The following is a 12,671-nucleotide window of genomic DNA, read 5'->3' as shown; positions in this document are numbered from 1 at the left end:
TGGGCTTGGTGAGAAGGTAAAGAGATGCTCGCTATTAGGCTGGGATGTTGCTGCTTCCTGGAGTCCACTGCTTATGTCTTATGTCCAGCTCTGGCCAGAGCTGCACCACTGGGAGGGTTTGGTGGGTCTGTTTCACCCTCACCACCACACTTTGTGCAAAGATCCATCGATGCTGAGTGAGTGTCTGCATTTGGCGTTGGGCAGTGGGCAGGGACCTCCCCATGGGCAGCGGGCAGGGACCCTCCCCATGGGCAGCTCTTCTCCCAAGAGTGGGGACTCAGCACTTGTGGCATCATATGCAAGGTGCTGATGATCGCTGATTTGTCTGCTTCCTGTGATAGGTCCATCTTGTCTGTTTATTAAAACTGCGAACTTCTGAACAGGGTCCTTGCCCGTCTGGACAGGGGTCCTTGCCCGAGATTTCTTCCACACCTCACCACCACACCCACAGTGCCTGGTGCTGGGTCATTGTTCAATAAACGCTCTCCTATGGCCTCGCTGGCCAGAGGCAGGCTCCAGTGCTGCTCACCCCCAAGTCAAGGCCAAGGGCCCAAATGTACACAGCTGGTCTTGCTCTGTAGGCAGAGGGTTGGGCCAGTGGACATGACACTGGCTCTGATGCTATACTTGTCGGAGCTGCAAACACAGTGGGAATCACTCATCGGAGAGACTGGAGTTTTCAAGGTGGTCAGTGCAAAAGCAAGCCGCTGCCCCAGGGCCTGGTCTTCATGAAGGAGCTCAGAAGGGAGAAGGGGTGCAGAGTGGCCCCCCAGTCGTCTGAAACCAATGATTTTAGGGTGGCTGGAGGGGAGGATTATTGAAGAAGGTGTAAACTCATCAGGGAGCGGTGAGACTGGGGTACTGGAGGGGAGGAGGGGGTTGCCTGCTCGCAACCCAGTTCTAGAGGAAGGGAAGCGGGGGAGAGAGCGGGCCTGAGTGACCTTCGAGGTTGGGGATGAGGGTCAGAGCAAGCCGGGCATGAGGCAGACGTCAGAATGAAAGGACTTGTGTTCTGGCTGCCACAGGAGGATGGAGAGCTAACGGATGGAGGAGAGGGGTGGGCAGAGAGAGCCATCTCACTTCTCCGACAGGGGGTGTTTGTCTAGCGTGCAGCCTGAGTCTTAGGGAGGCAGGTTGGCGTGTTTGCTCGGGGCCACTTGGGGAGCTCCGGGCATTGTGGGATGGCCGGAGGTGCTGCCCTGAAACCAGATTTTTTGCCCTCCACCACTACCCTTCCCCTGAAGTGAAGTGTAGTCACTCAGTCGTGTCCAACTCTTTGCGACCCCATGGACTGTAGCCCGTCAGGCTCCTCTGTCCCTGGGATTTTCCAGGCAAGAATACTGGAATGGATTGCTATGCCCTCCTCCAAGGGATTTTCCCAACCCAGGGATTGAACCCAGGTCTCCTGCATTGCAGGCAGATTCTTTACTGTCTGAGCCACCACCCGTCCTCAAAGTCCACATGCTTGGGGTAGGGGCTCAGAACTAGCCGAGACCTAGGCTCTCCTCTGGGCACCTCATCACCCCTCTCTTCCCTCCGTCTCTGACTCTGCCCCTCGGACCTGTCTGCCTCTCCCATGGCTCCCCAGCTCACTCTTTCTATTTCTATGATCACTGGTTGGTGCTTCTTTTGTTGTCAGAGATGTCCTCTCGGCCCCAGACTTGTGTCCAGGAGTGATGCTGGGTTAAGTGTCTGCGGGAGCGGACGACCTACGATGCATGCCCATTTGTACTGAGAGGGGCATAAGCGAAGATCCACGGCACCTGTGTGCCAACCCCCATTTTCTATGGGCCTCAGTTTCCCCAGAAACGCAATAGGAGGATGTGGCACTACTCTTCAAGAATGCTTCCCTGGTATGTGCTCCCCACCCCGCTCCCCCTCCTCCTGCCTGGGCTGCAGGAGTGGGAGGCTGTGTGAGAACTGGGAGGTGGGGGGAGCACATGGAGGGGATCTGCTGCCCGGACCAGTTTAGGCAAACAGCAGGGACTGCTGGCGGAGGCTCCAGCCCCCACTTACGCGGTAACAGCTGCAGTCCAGCTGCTGGCATCCCTGCTGGGGGAGCGTGCTAAACCTCTCCAGGGTCAGCGCTGTGGTATGTCGGTTTCCATAGCAACCAGCCAACGGGCCACTTTCTCAGAACAATTCCCCTACTCAGCCGGGTTCTGGACTTAGCTCAGCCCAAGGGCATGTGGCTGAGGAGCAAAGCAGGAGGGGGGAAGGCTGCCCGAGGGCCAGATGGCCCCCCCACCCCCTGCAGAAAGTGGCTATCTCCTCTCCTCTGAGCACAAAGGGCGTGGACCAGGAGGACAGGGCAGGCGGACTCTCTTCCGGTTCTGGCTGTCCCTCACCCCCTGCTCTTTGCCACCCTCCCACGCCCACTCATCCACAGACCGCCCAGCTCGGCCTGGCTGGACATATCAGGTCTTTGTCTGGATCACAGCTGCCTTGGCTGGGCTCAGAGCTGGGAGGAGAAAGTTCCGGAATGGTGTAGGATGGGCGGGGGAGGGGGCTTGTTGGCCTCCATCTACGCACCCTTCCATCCCACTCCTCCAGGACCATTGGAATTCCACCCGCCTGCCCTCAGCAACCTCTGGGGAAGACAGGGTCAGAGTCTGTCCCCTCCACAGGGGATGGGAAAGGTCAGAGGATGGAAAAGGTCACCTTTCTGAAGCCCCTTAAGAATAAACTCCGTTAACCTGAGCAGGTTGGTGCCATGCCAGACACTTTCGGAAAGGGAAACTCAGTAGAGAACAGACAGATTAGAAGCTCACAGGAACCTTGATCCATTTTCTGAGTGAGGAATCGGGATGGGGGTGGAGGTGCTTTGTGTGAGGATGGGGTGGCATGGGGGCACCAGGCCTCCATTCCTGGGCAGAGGGCATCACTCCTCCCCTCCTTCCTCTTCCTGGTTTGACTCACTGTTCAGCTCCAGAAATGGTAAGAGTGGCCAGAGCTTCTTCCCCAGGCCCCTTGGAACACAGCTCAGGCTACTGGGAACTTGGGGGCCATAGGGCCCTTGTCACTGGGCTTAAGTTTATTTCCAGAAGGGAGCCATTAGCAAATGGGGAAACTGGGGTCAAGGCTAGTGTCTCTGATCAGGCCTAATAACCTCAGGGTTGGGCACAGGGCTAGGACTTGATGTCCTGACAAGTGACCGGGGTGGTGCCTGCTACGGCCTGGGGAGGCATAGTGTTCCCAGAGTGACCTATCCGGCTGTCTTGCTCATCTTTTCTGATCAACGATTATGCACTTTCAAAGGGCCTAGTTCTTCCTTCTCCTCCTCTCATTCCATCTACCATCTCACCCCCTTAAAAGGAGGGGACAGATGTCCTTTCTTCCACACACCACAGCTGCAGCCGGACACATTCCCCTAGCCCCCGGAAACAGGTGTGGAGTAATTCTCAGCCCCTGGGGATGAGGGGCATTCAGGAAGACAACCAGTTTTAGAAGCTGCATGAGTTCCCGTCCCCCTCTGGCCCCATCTGTGAAATGGGCGTGCTGCCTTGGATTAGCACTTCCCAAAGTGGGCTCTGCGGCACAGTGGGCTCCTTGGGGCGCGGGGGGCATGGAGGGGAGAGCCCTGAAACCCAGCAAACTTGGGAAATGCCGCCTAAACAATTCCTTTTGAATAGTTACAGGGCTCCCTACCATTTTAAAGATTTTAACAAGTTCAGGATTCAAGACAACCCAGTTTAACCTAGAGCTTCCTAAACATTTATGACCATGGAACCCTTAGTACACATCCTATGAACAAACCCACCTGGCAGTCATCAGCCTGTACCAGACGTTTCAAGGCCTTCCAAGTTGCTCATCAACATCTGAGGTACTTCCCCCACATCTGAACATCTGAGATGTTCCCGGCACCGCCGATGGTCCTGTGTCCACACCCCAAGCCTGGGCTCAGCCCTCCTGCCTTCCCTCCCCCACCACCTCTTGCTTGCTGGCTGCTCAGCTTTGTTCAGATTATCTCCATTCCAGATGGAGACACTGGTGTCTGGTACGAAGAGAGGTCTCACCCTGGACCCTCAAGAGCCAGAGCAGGAGTGGAGAAGCGGTGTGCTGGGATGTCTCAGGTTTCTCGAGGGAGGAAAGCCCTCCTGGCTCCACCCCAACCCCCAACTCCCTCCACTAAGGCTCGTGGGTCATCTGTGGTTTTACTGCTTTAAAAAGTGAGCCAGTGCTTCTAGAACAAAGGAAGGAGAAAGTTCTGGCTCCCAAGTGTCTAGAAGGAGGACCATGAGTGGTGAAGCTTAAAAAAGGGAAAGTGCAGGGGCTTCTCTAGTGACTCAGTGATAAAGAATCTGCCTGCCAATGCAGGAGACATGGGTTCGATCCTTGATCTAGGAAGATCCCACATACTGCAGAGTAACTAAGCCCATGGGCCACAACTACTGAGCCTGTGGCTCTGGAGCCCAGGAACTGCAGCAAAAGCCACCACAATGAGAGGAGCATGCACCGCAGCTGGAGAGTAGCCCCTGCTTGCCGCAACTAGAGAAAAGCCTGAGCAGCAGCAGAGACCCGGAGCAGGCAAAAATAAATAAATTAAACCAAAAAAGGAAAAGTGCCCTTCTCTTCTCTTTACTGTCCAAACTCTCAGAAATAACACCTCACATTCTCCAGTCTTTAAATTTTCCAAAGACCTTGTGTGGACGTGACCACATCTGCCCGTCAGGGGACAGCCGTGATGGACTGGTGACCTGGCTGTGAAGCAGAACACCTGGACTCCCTCCGTCAGCCCTCAGTTCAGTTGTCCCGTCTCTCAGAAGGAAGAAATAGTTTCATTCTCACAGGATTCTTCAAAGAACTAAATGACACGATAAACATAACAGTGTCAACACTTAAGAACTCAGTAAGCCTTCGCTTAGGAGAATTAAACCCCCAAGAGGTAAGAGTTCTTTATTTTTACCAGGAAGAAAATTGAAGCTCAGACAAGTTAAGCAACTTATCCAAGGTCACACAGTTTTCAGCCTCCTGACCCCAATCCTTTGCTTTCCCATTTTACATCATTTCCAGGAAAATGCCTCTGAGTGGGTACATGTCTCACTGTTTCTGGAGGACATTTAGCTATTGTGGTTTCCTTTACTTTTGAACTTTTTACTCTCCCTGAGCAAGTAAAATGCTTACTAGAGACAGACTACAGGACAGGCCTGCTTTTTTTGGAGGGGTTTGGCTGGGGGTATGGAGGTGGAAAGCGGGCGTTTGTTCTTCAGAAAGCAGTAGGTAGCTCTTCACATCACCTGCAGAATTTCTTACCCAGTTTCTGCCCCTTTTTCTTATAGCAGCAAAACCCATCTACATACAAGATCTGGGTGGGGGGAGGGGTTGGGAGTAGGAGAGGCCTCAGTGCTTTCTTCCGACTCTTGACTCAGGCTTTAAATCATTTTAGTTAGCGCACAGAAATGAGGACGGAATAGAGAGAAATGAGAAAAACAAGAATGCCTTAATGTGCTCCTCGCTGTGCTAGGATCTTAGGAGTGCGCTTTCTTAGGAGTGCGCTTTCTTAGGAGTGCGCTTTCTGCAAACATCATCTCTCCCTTTTGATTTTTATGTCGGTCAGAGGGAGGCTGTTCAGAGCCTTGGGTGAAACGGGTTCTCTTCCTGCAAGTTGTCAGCTCTGTGATTGCTACACTGTCACTGGGTCTGATACTGACATGTGAGTGCAGCATAGACCCTGGTCAGCAGGTTCATTTGGCTAAATAATTGTGTTGGCCAAAAAGCTCATTTGGGTTTTTCTGTAAGATGTTATGAAGAAACCTGGATGAACTTTTTGGCCAACCCAATACCTTCTTTTCTGCCACCTCCATTCCCCCGTCATCATCTGAAAAGTTCACAACCAGTGAAGTTGGGAAGGGTGGGTAGAATCGTTGGTGAAGTTCGAGTAGCTGGTCTACCAGACATGTCTCCACGTGCTCACATGCACGCTCCTGTGCCCACGCAGGCCTCGCTCCTGCCCTGGAGTGAACCAAAGGATGTGTTTGGAGAGGAATGTCCCTGAAGCCAGCCTTCCTCAGCTCCTCTGGTCCTACCCTCTACCTGCTGGGGCCTCTCTCCCCCTGCCCTTTCAGAAGCAGGCTTTCTGAGAAAGAGGAAAAAGGAAGATTCTGTCCCCCGGATGACTCTAACTCTGTTCATCTCATGTAAAGGGCTGGCCCTACTCCACTGGGTATCTGGAGTGAAAACAACAAACAACCCCAAACATCTTCCAGCACCAGATCGATAAGCTCCGATCCCACAACAGGCGGTTTCCTGCTCAGCTTTCTGATGGAGGAGCCTGTGTGTGTGTGCGTGTGTGTGTATGTTTTCTCTGCTGATTTACAGGCACTTTGTGGATCGGTCGACACAAGAAGAGGAGGGTGGCTGGGGGCAGGGTATTGTCTTTGAGCAGAGGCCTGATTAGAACAAGGAGCTAATCAGCACTATTTATGAAGGTGTTTTGTACAGGAGTTTGTGTTGAGTGATGGGAGGAGGCAGAGAGCTGCGAGAGAGAAAAAGAGAAAATGCCACATGGGTATCTAACAGCTTACAGCCCAGAGGGTCAGAGACATGTTGAGACAGCTCTGTCGGCAGCTCTCCTCTGAGGGTCTCTGGCCTCAGGGTCACAGGAGCCTCAGGAGGAACATGGGAGCCAGGACCCAGTGGCCCCTGGAGTGAGCAGAGAGCAGTCATTCCCTTCATATTGTCCCCATCTCTGCAAATGTCACCAGGCCGACTGCTGCTCCGAAGTCAGGGCATGGGCTCAGAAAGCGTCTCTCGGTCTGTTTTCCCCTTTCCCTCTGTACCTAGTGCCTGGGAACCACGTGCTGGTGAAGCTGCTTCCTATAACAGTGGGAGCAATTTTGATTTGGAGTAGACAACCTTGGACCTGTCATGTGGGCTTTCCAAACCCGGGTTTCCTGTGTCTAAAGTGAAGGCTCCCAATAACCCTTTGACCACTTTATGACACTGTGGGGCCGAATGTGATGTGTTGTTGTTGTTGTGCAGTCACTCAGTCGTGTCCGCCTCTTTCCAACCCCATGAACTGCAGCACGCCAGGCTTCCCTGTCCTTCACCATCTCCCGGAGCTTGCCCAAATTCATGTCCATTGAGTTGGTGATGCCATCCAACCTCCAACTGTTGTCTCCTTCTCCTCCTGCCTTCAGTCTTTCCCAGCATCAGGGTCTTTTCCAATGAGTCGGCTCTTTGCATCAGGTGGCCAAAGTATTGGAGCTTCAGCTTCAGCGTCAGTCCTTCCAATGAATATTCCAGATTGATTTTCTTTAGGACTGACTGGTTTGATCTCCTTGCAGTCCAAGGGACTCTCAAGAGTCTTCTCCAAATCACAGTTCAAAAGCATCAATTATTTGGCACTCAGCCTTCTTTGTGGTCCAACTCTCGCATCCATATATGACTGGATGAAAACCATAGTTTTGATTTTTATCTGGAGAACCGGAAAAACCATAGCTTTGACTATATGGACCTTTGGCAGCAAAGTAATGACTCTGCCTTTTAATATGCTGTCTAGCGTATTAAAATGTGATGTGGGAAAGTTCCTTTTCAAAGCTTACCGATGTATGTTTTATTATTCTTATGAGCAGACTTTGCTCACCAGCTTAATGTTGGGCTGGAGGGGGCCTGAAGCTGGGAGCTGGAACGGATGCAGAATTTTACTCTCTCAACTGCAACCTTCAGATCTTCAGGAAGTTATTCCTCCCTAGCATCCAAATTAACTCTGGCTTGCGGCAACATGATTTAAAGCATATAGAACTTGGAAGGCCTTAAAACAAAAGCTCCTGGAGGGCAGGGGTTCTCGGCTCTATGTGACAGAAATCTCTTGCTTCAAGGAGGAATCAGTTCAGTGGTGGTGTTTCTTCTCTACTCTCAAGGTTTGGACTCGGGTGAGCACTTTAAACCCACAAGGTGGCTGCGTCATCTCTGAGAATTCCGTGGCCGTCTCTGGGATGAGTTGAGGAAGCCAGGAAGTGGCTTTGGTTCCATCAGTCCTTCTGGCGCCAGAGGCCAATAACTGTAGCCTCCTGGGGTGGCGTTGGGGAAAATGCCAGTGGGGGAGTGTGCCATGTGGTGGGGTAATGGAGGTGCTACCATCTCATGCCCTTTTCTACCAGGGTGCTGCTAAATGTGGTCCCTGAAACTGTGACCGAGAAGTGTCTCACGAGAGGAGAAGGATGAAAGAGATGGGAATTCTTGTAAATTTTTAATCTGAAAAATAAAGAAAGTGTGAATTAGAATTAATGCAGATATTAAATATTTAAACTTTCTGTACTCACTTTCATTTCTAACGTATTCCTCCCTCAAAAGCCTCGATAACTGTTTGTCAGATTTGTTCTCAAGGCGTCCCTCCCTCTCTACCCTCCCCCCAGCTCCAACCCAAAGTTACCCCCAAAGAACCCTGCAGGTATTCATCATCCTGATGGAAATTTTCATTTTATTTCTCCTACAGGAACTGTCTGATCTCTCTCTCTCTTTATATTTATGCTTTCTCTATATGGCAGCATAAATAATTAATGCCGTTATAAACACATCCTATGCAAAATATTTATTAGAAAAAATAACTCTTTAATTTGGCGTGTCATTTAATTCCACTTTGTAATCATAGCACATGGGCTACAATTAATGCCAGGGCTGGAGAATCCAGCCTGTCTACTCACACTCGCAGAGATGTGACAAATCTCCGAGGGGAAGACCCCTTGGCCATTGGTTACATGAGTGTTTAGTTGATGGAGGTAGATGGTGTCCACTAACCAGCGTGGGACTGAGAGTGAGGCTAGAAGGAGGTGGGATGGCCAAGGTCTCTTCAAGTGCATTTGGTAGCCTACGTCCTTCAGGATGCTGGGACTTTGAGATGTAGGCATTCTTAGATCTTGGGGTGGAGGCAGGGGGTGGTGGCAGTCCTTGGGTTGGGTTTTGTTTTGGTGAGTTCCCACGAAGAACTGGCTAACAAATAGTTTCCTAGAGATCAGGGTTCTTGCTTGTATTCATATAATTTTTTTTAGTTTACTGAGTGCTTCATCTGTGCTGGGCATTATCGTTGGCACTAGAGATGCAACAGCAAACAAGACAGGCAATGGAGAGGAGAACATCCCGGGGTCCTGACTGTTCCCCCATTGCCTCTGCGCATCCCCTCTCCCCATTAATAGTCTTTCTGGCCCTCAAGGAACCTGCAGGAGAGCAGCTCCACCCCCAGGCTTCAAGGTCTAATATTTAAATAGCTCTGTGTTTCTGGATTTCTTGATGCCTCTGGATGTAACACAACCTTGCTAAATCCCGAGAAGGGATCCTGAGAACCAGGTGAGTGACATCCGCATCCTTTGCTCCTGAACCCCAGTGTGGTCCTCCCTCTGCAGGAGGCGAGTGGCTGAGTCTGATCCTGCCATAACGCGCCCCGCCACACGTCATCCTAAGGCCCAGACTCTGGGCTGAAGTCCTGGGGGATTCAATTTTGGTTTTAATGTAGCATTTGTCAGTCTCTCCCCCATTGGGTGGCTTTTCAAATTGTCCCCAGGCCTGGCATCATATCTTCATTCAACGTACATTCCCAAGCTTAAAATCTCCCATTCACTTGTGGTCCAGATTCTCATGAACTGGCTGGTGGGGTAGAAGATAATGAGAGGATAACAAATGCCTTGGAAAAATCTTTATTTTGTACTCAGCCATGTGTTACTTGTGGTCTGGAAGGCCAGGGCGGCCTCCCCAGCCTGGAATTTCATTGAGGAGAAAACTGGAACAAGTGGTGCCTAGCTCCCTGCCCACCTTCCTAGATGCTCTTGCATTTTCTATGTCCCAAAATAGGACGATAGGAAGAAACATGGAAACCAGAACTGATGCCCACTCTCCTCCTACGCTCAGGCGCCTGGCTCTGGGTCTGTGACAGGCGTGGGCTATTTGGGGCGGGTGACGTCTGATCCAGGGGAAGGGTTTTCCAGGCCTGTCAGGGGCTCTCACTTGGCTGGGATCAAAGAGATTGAGCCTCCACTGGCTTGATGATGAAACAGGAGGTTCTAGACAATGACGCCCAGTAGCATGATTTCTGTGTCCTTCACAGGGGACCGATGTTGCTTCTAGGGGTTGAGGGACAGGAAGATGTGAATAACTTTGCTGCTCTATGCCATATCACCTTCTCCCCCCTACGGCAGTGGTCACAGGATGCTACCCTCATACTGGGCCCTAGTCAGGCTCTGGGCTATATACACACCTTCTTTATCAGCCTTTTGCCTTGCTTCTGCCTTTATAAGAACACATTCCCATTCATCCACTGTGTCCTATGTGTAAAAAGATTCATAACCTCTTTCTGGACTTCTCTGATGTTGAACGCTACCTGGATATGTGTTTAGTGTTCAAATTTTCTGAGTGGACTTTCTCTCCCAGGATTTGCACCCAGAGTGCATGCCTGGCTCAGCTTTCAGCCCTTCCCCTGTCTCATTCATTTCATTCACTCAATACTCACTGAGCAGACTCTGTGTCTTAGACACTCTGCAGGGAGCTTGGTTTTCAGAGGAGACTTGGTTCCTGACCCCTGAGGCTCTGGTTTCAGTTCTACTCAGTCCATCAATGTCTGTGCTATCACAAAACTAGCAGAGTTAGGGGAAAGGTAGCAGTAACTTGATGACTTCCTCAAGGAAAAAAAAAAAACCCACCAGTTCTTTAAGGAGTCATCTCCTCTGCAGGCTCTGCTCCAGCTCACGGGCCTGTTCCTGGCTCCACTCACTCAGCCCATGGAGCCCAAAAGTGAGGTAACTGCAGTGGAGGGGCCTGGCATGCAGATGGGGAGGCTGCCGCTGCCCGTCCCCCCGGGACAGATGCACCACTCATCCCTTGGCCTGTTGATAAAACCTGCTCTTGCTTTCTTGATGTCTAGCGCCTGGAGTTTCAGGGCCAGGGCCACCAGTGCTACGGTGACAAAGCCAGAGAGCATGACAAGCCCAGAGCCGCCCAGGGCCTTTTATTAAACCTGACATCCAATAACCCAGGCCTCTCGCCTAGTCTCCTGGAACATTTGGAACAAATTGCACAGAGGCCTGGAGGAGGGGCGGAGATGAGAGCTGGCAGCTGCGGTGCCTCTGGATCTCTGACAGCGGGGCCGTGAGGACGGCACGGCAGGTGTTTTTCTGTGCATCTGTCTCAATGGGGCTGATTCTCGATCCTGGGTGATTGATCCGCTGATGGAATGTCTGACTCTGGATGAGTAATCTATGACATTTCCGAAGCCCTTCACCACTTACTGATGCTCCCATTAACCCTGAGACGGGTCCTCGTCCCAGGTTTTTAACTGAGATGACTGAGATGTGGGACGTTCGACTTGCCGAGGTCATATGACTAATCCATGGACCGGCCAAGACTCAGTCAAGATCTGATCTTATACCCCAGGTTCCTCTGATTGCTTGTGTCCTTTGGTGCTCCCCTCCTTAATGTGAGGGATTCGGGTCCCTTTCCACCTGGGACCAGGCTGAAGATTAAGGAGCTCTTCCTCAGGCTTTGATCTTGTCAAGTAAATAGAGTCCAAGGGGCAAAGCTTCAGCGATCCCCAGAGGAGCAACCTTCTCCCTGGTGTTCCCTTCCTTTGTCGTTCCCACCTGTTCCCTGGGCCTCCAGCACTGGGCCAGGTGTACAAAGGAGCAGCAGTGAACAGCGCCTTCTGGAAGCTGCTGCCTGGAGGAGGGAGGGATCTCCTTGGTGGAGGGGGCATTCTCTGGGTGCCTCACTGTTCCCCTGTTTGAGAGGTGATGAAAGCACTTCTGAGATGCACTATGGCCATCCTGCAAGGGGAGGAAGGGCCAAAGGCCTTGCACGTCCTTGACCCAAGCCAGTCCGCTGCCTCAGTCTCAGATTTATGAGATCTTGCAGCCTGTCTCACTGAAAGCGTGCCCTGCTCCCCAGAAGCCCAGGGCGAGGGGCTGAGGGTCAGGCCAGGAGACAGTGGCTGTGCTGGTCAGGAAGGCAGCTGATAAGATGCACAAACTCCCCGGCGAGGCTCAGAGGTCATGGATGTGTGTTTGCCTTTGCAGCCCACGTTGCTTCTTGCCGCTTGAAATTCTCCTAAAAACCCAGAGGAGCAGCTGAAAATATCCCAGGTAATATGAAAATGAATAACGGCTCAGCAAACAGAGCCCAGCTCTGAGCAAACAGCCGAAAAGGCAGGCAGCCCAGGCGAAACGAGAAAAGAGAAGAATGAAAAAGGAGGGGTGGGTGGATGGAAAAAGAGAGACCAGGGATGCAGAGGCCAGCAGGAAGCTGCCCAAGGTCTCTGCTGCCAGCCCTCTTGGCACGGTGCTGTTCTCTCTCCTGGAAAATCCCCTTCCACCACTTTCTTCCTCAAGGGGTGAGGAAAAACAGAGCAGAGAAAGAGTTTCTCAGCTTTGGCTTGGGTGGAGCCACTTAAGAGTGAAGTTCCTCGTGGTTTGGTGCCTTACACATGGTTTTCTACAGCGGGAGGGAATTTGGGAGCAAGCCTAGGTGGACAGGGTGTTGTCCTGAGTTAGAAGGCTCCAGCTCTCGCTGTGTGATCTTGTGGGGGCCTGTGGGCTCCAGTTTCCGTTTTTAAAAAATGAAAAAAAAAATATATATATATATATTTATTTATTTATTTGGCCTCACCTGGTCTTGTTGCAGCATGCGGGATCGTTGGTTGTGGCATGTGGGACCTTAGTTCCCCGACCAGGAATGGAACCTGTGCCCCT

At 51.7% G+C, this 12,671-nt stretch overlaps 1 protein-coding gene across 11 annotated transcripts in view; it reads left to right on the top strand.

The window, feature by feature from the left end:
• The window catches only part of PKNOX2 (PBX/knotted 1 homeobox 2), a 288,631-nt gene that overhangs the window by 108,259 nt on the left and 167,701 nt on the right, over positions 1–12,671 (top strand). The window contains exon 1 of one of the 11 annotated variants that reach the window (XM_081535114.1): positions 1,640–1,853. The exons of 9 other annotated variants lie outside the window; for them this stretch is intronic. The gene's annotated coding sequence lies outside the window, so the exon portion shown is untranslated. Of the gene's footprint in view, positions 1–1,639; positions 1,854–11,999; positions 12,066–12,671 lie in introns of those variants that run through there. One more of the 11 variants, XM_081535116.1, reaches the window with a different exon arrangement.

This window comes from Giraffa tippelskirchi, chromosome 10 (assembly GCF_054371585.1).
Source record: "Giraffa tippelskirchi isolate mGirTip1 chromosome 10, T2T-mGirTip1v1.2.pri, whole genome shotgun sequence".
NCBI classification, from domain to species: Eukaryota; Metazoa; Chordata; class Mammalia; order Artiodactyla; family Giraffidae; genus Giraffa; species Giraffa tippelskirchi.
Note: the sequence above shows the minus strand (reverse complement) of the source record. Positions and strands in the feature narration are given on the sequence as shown.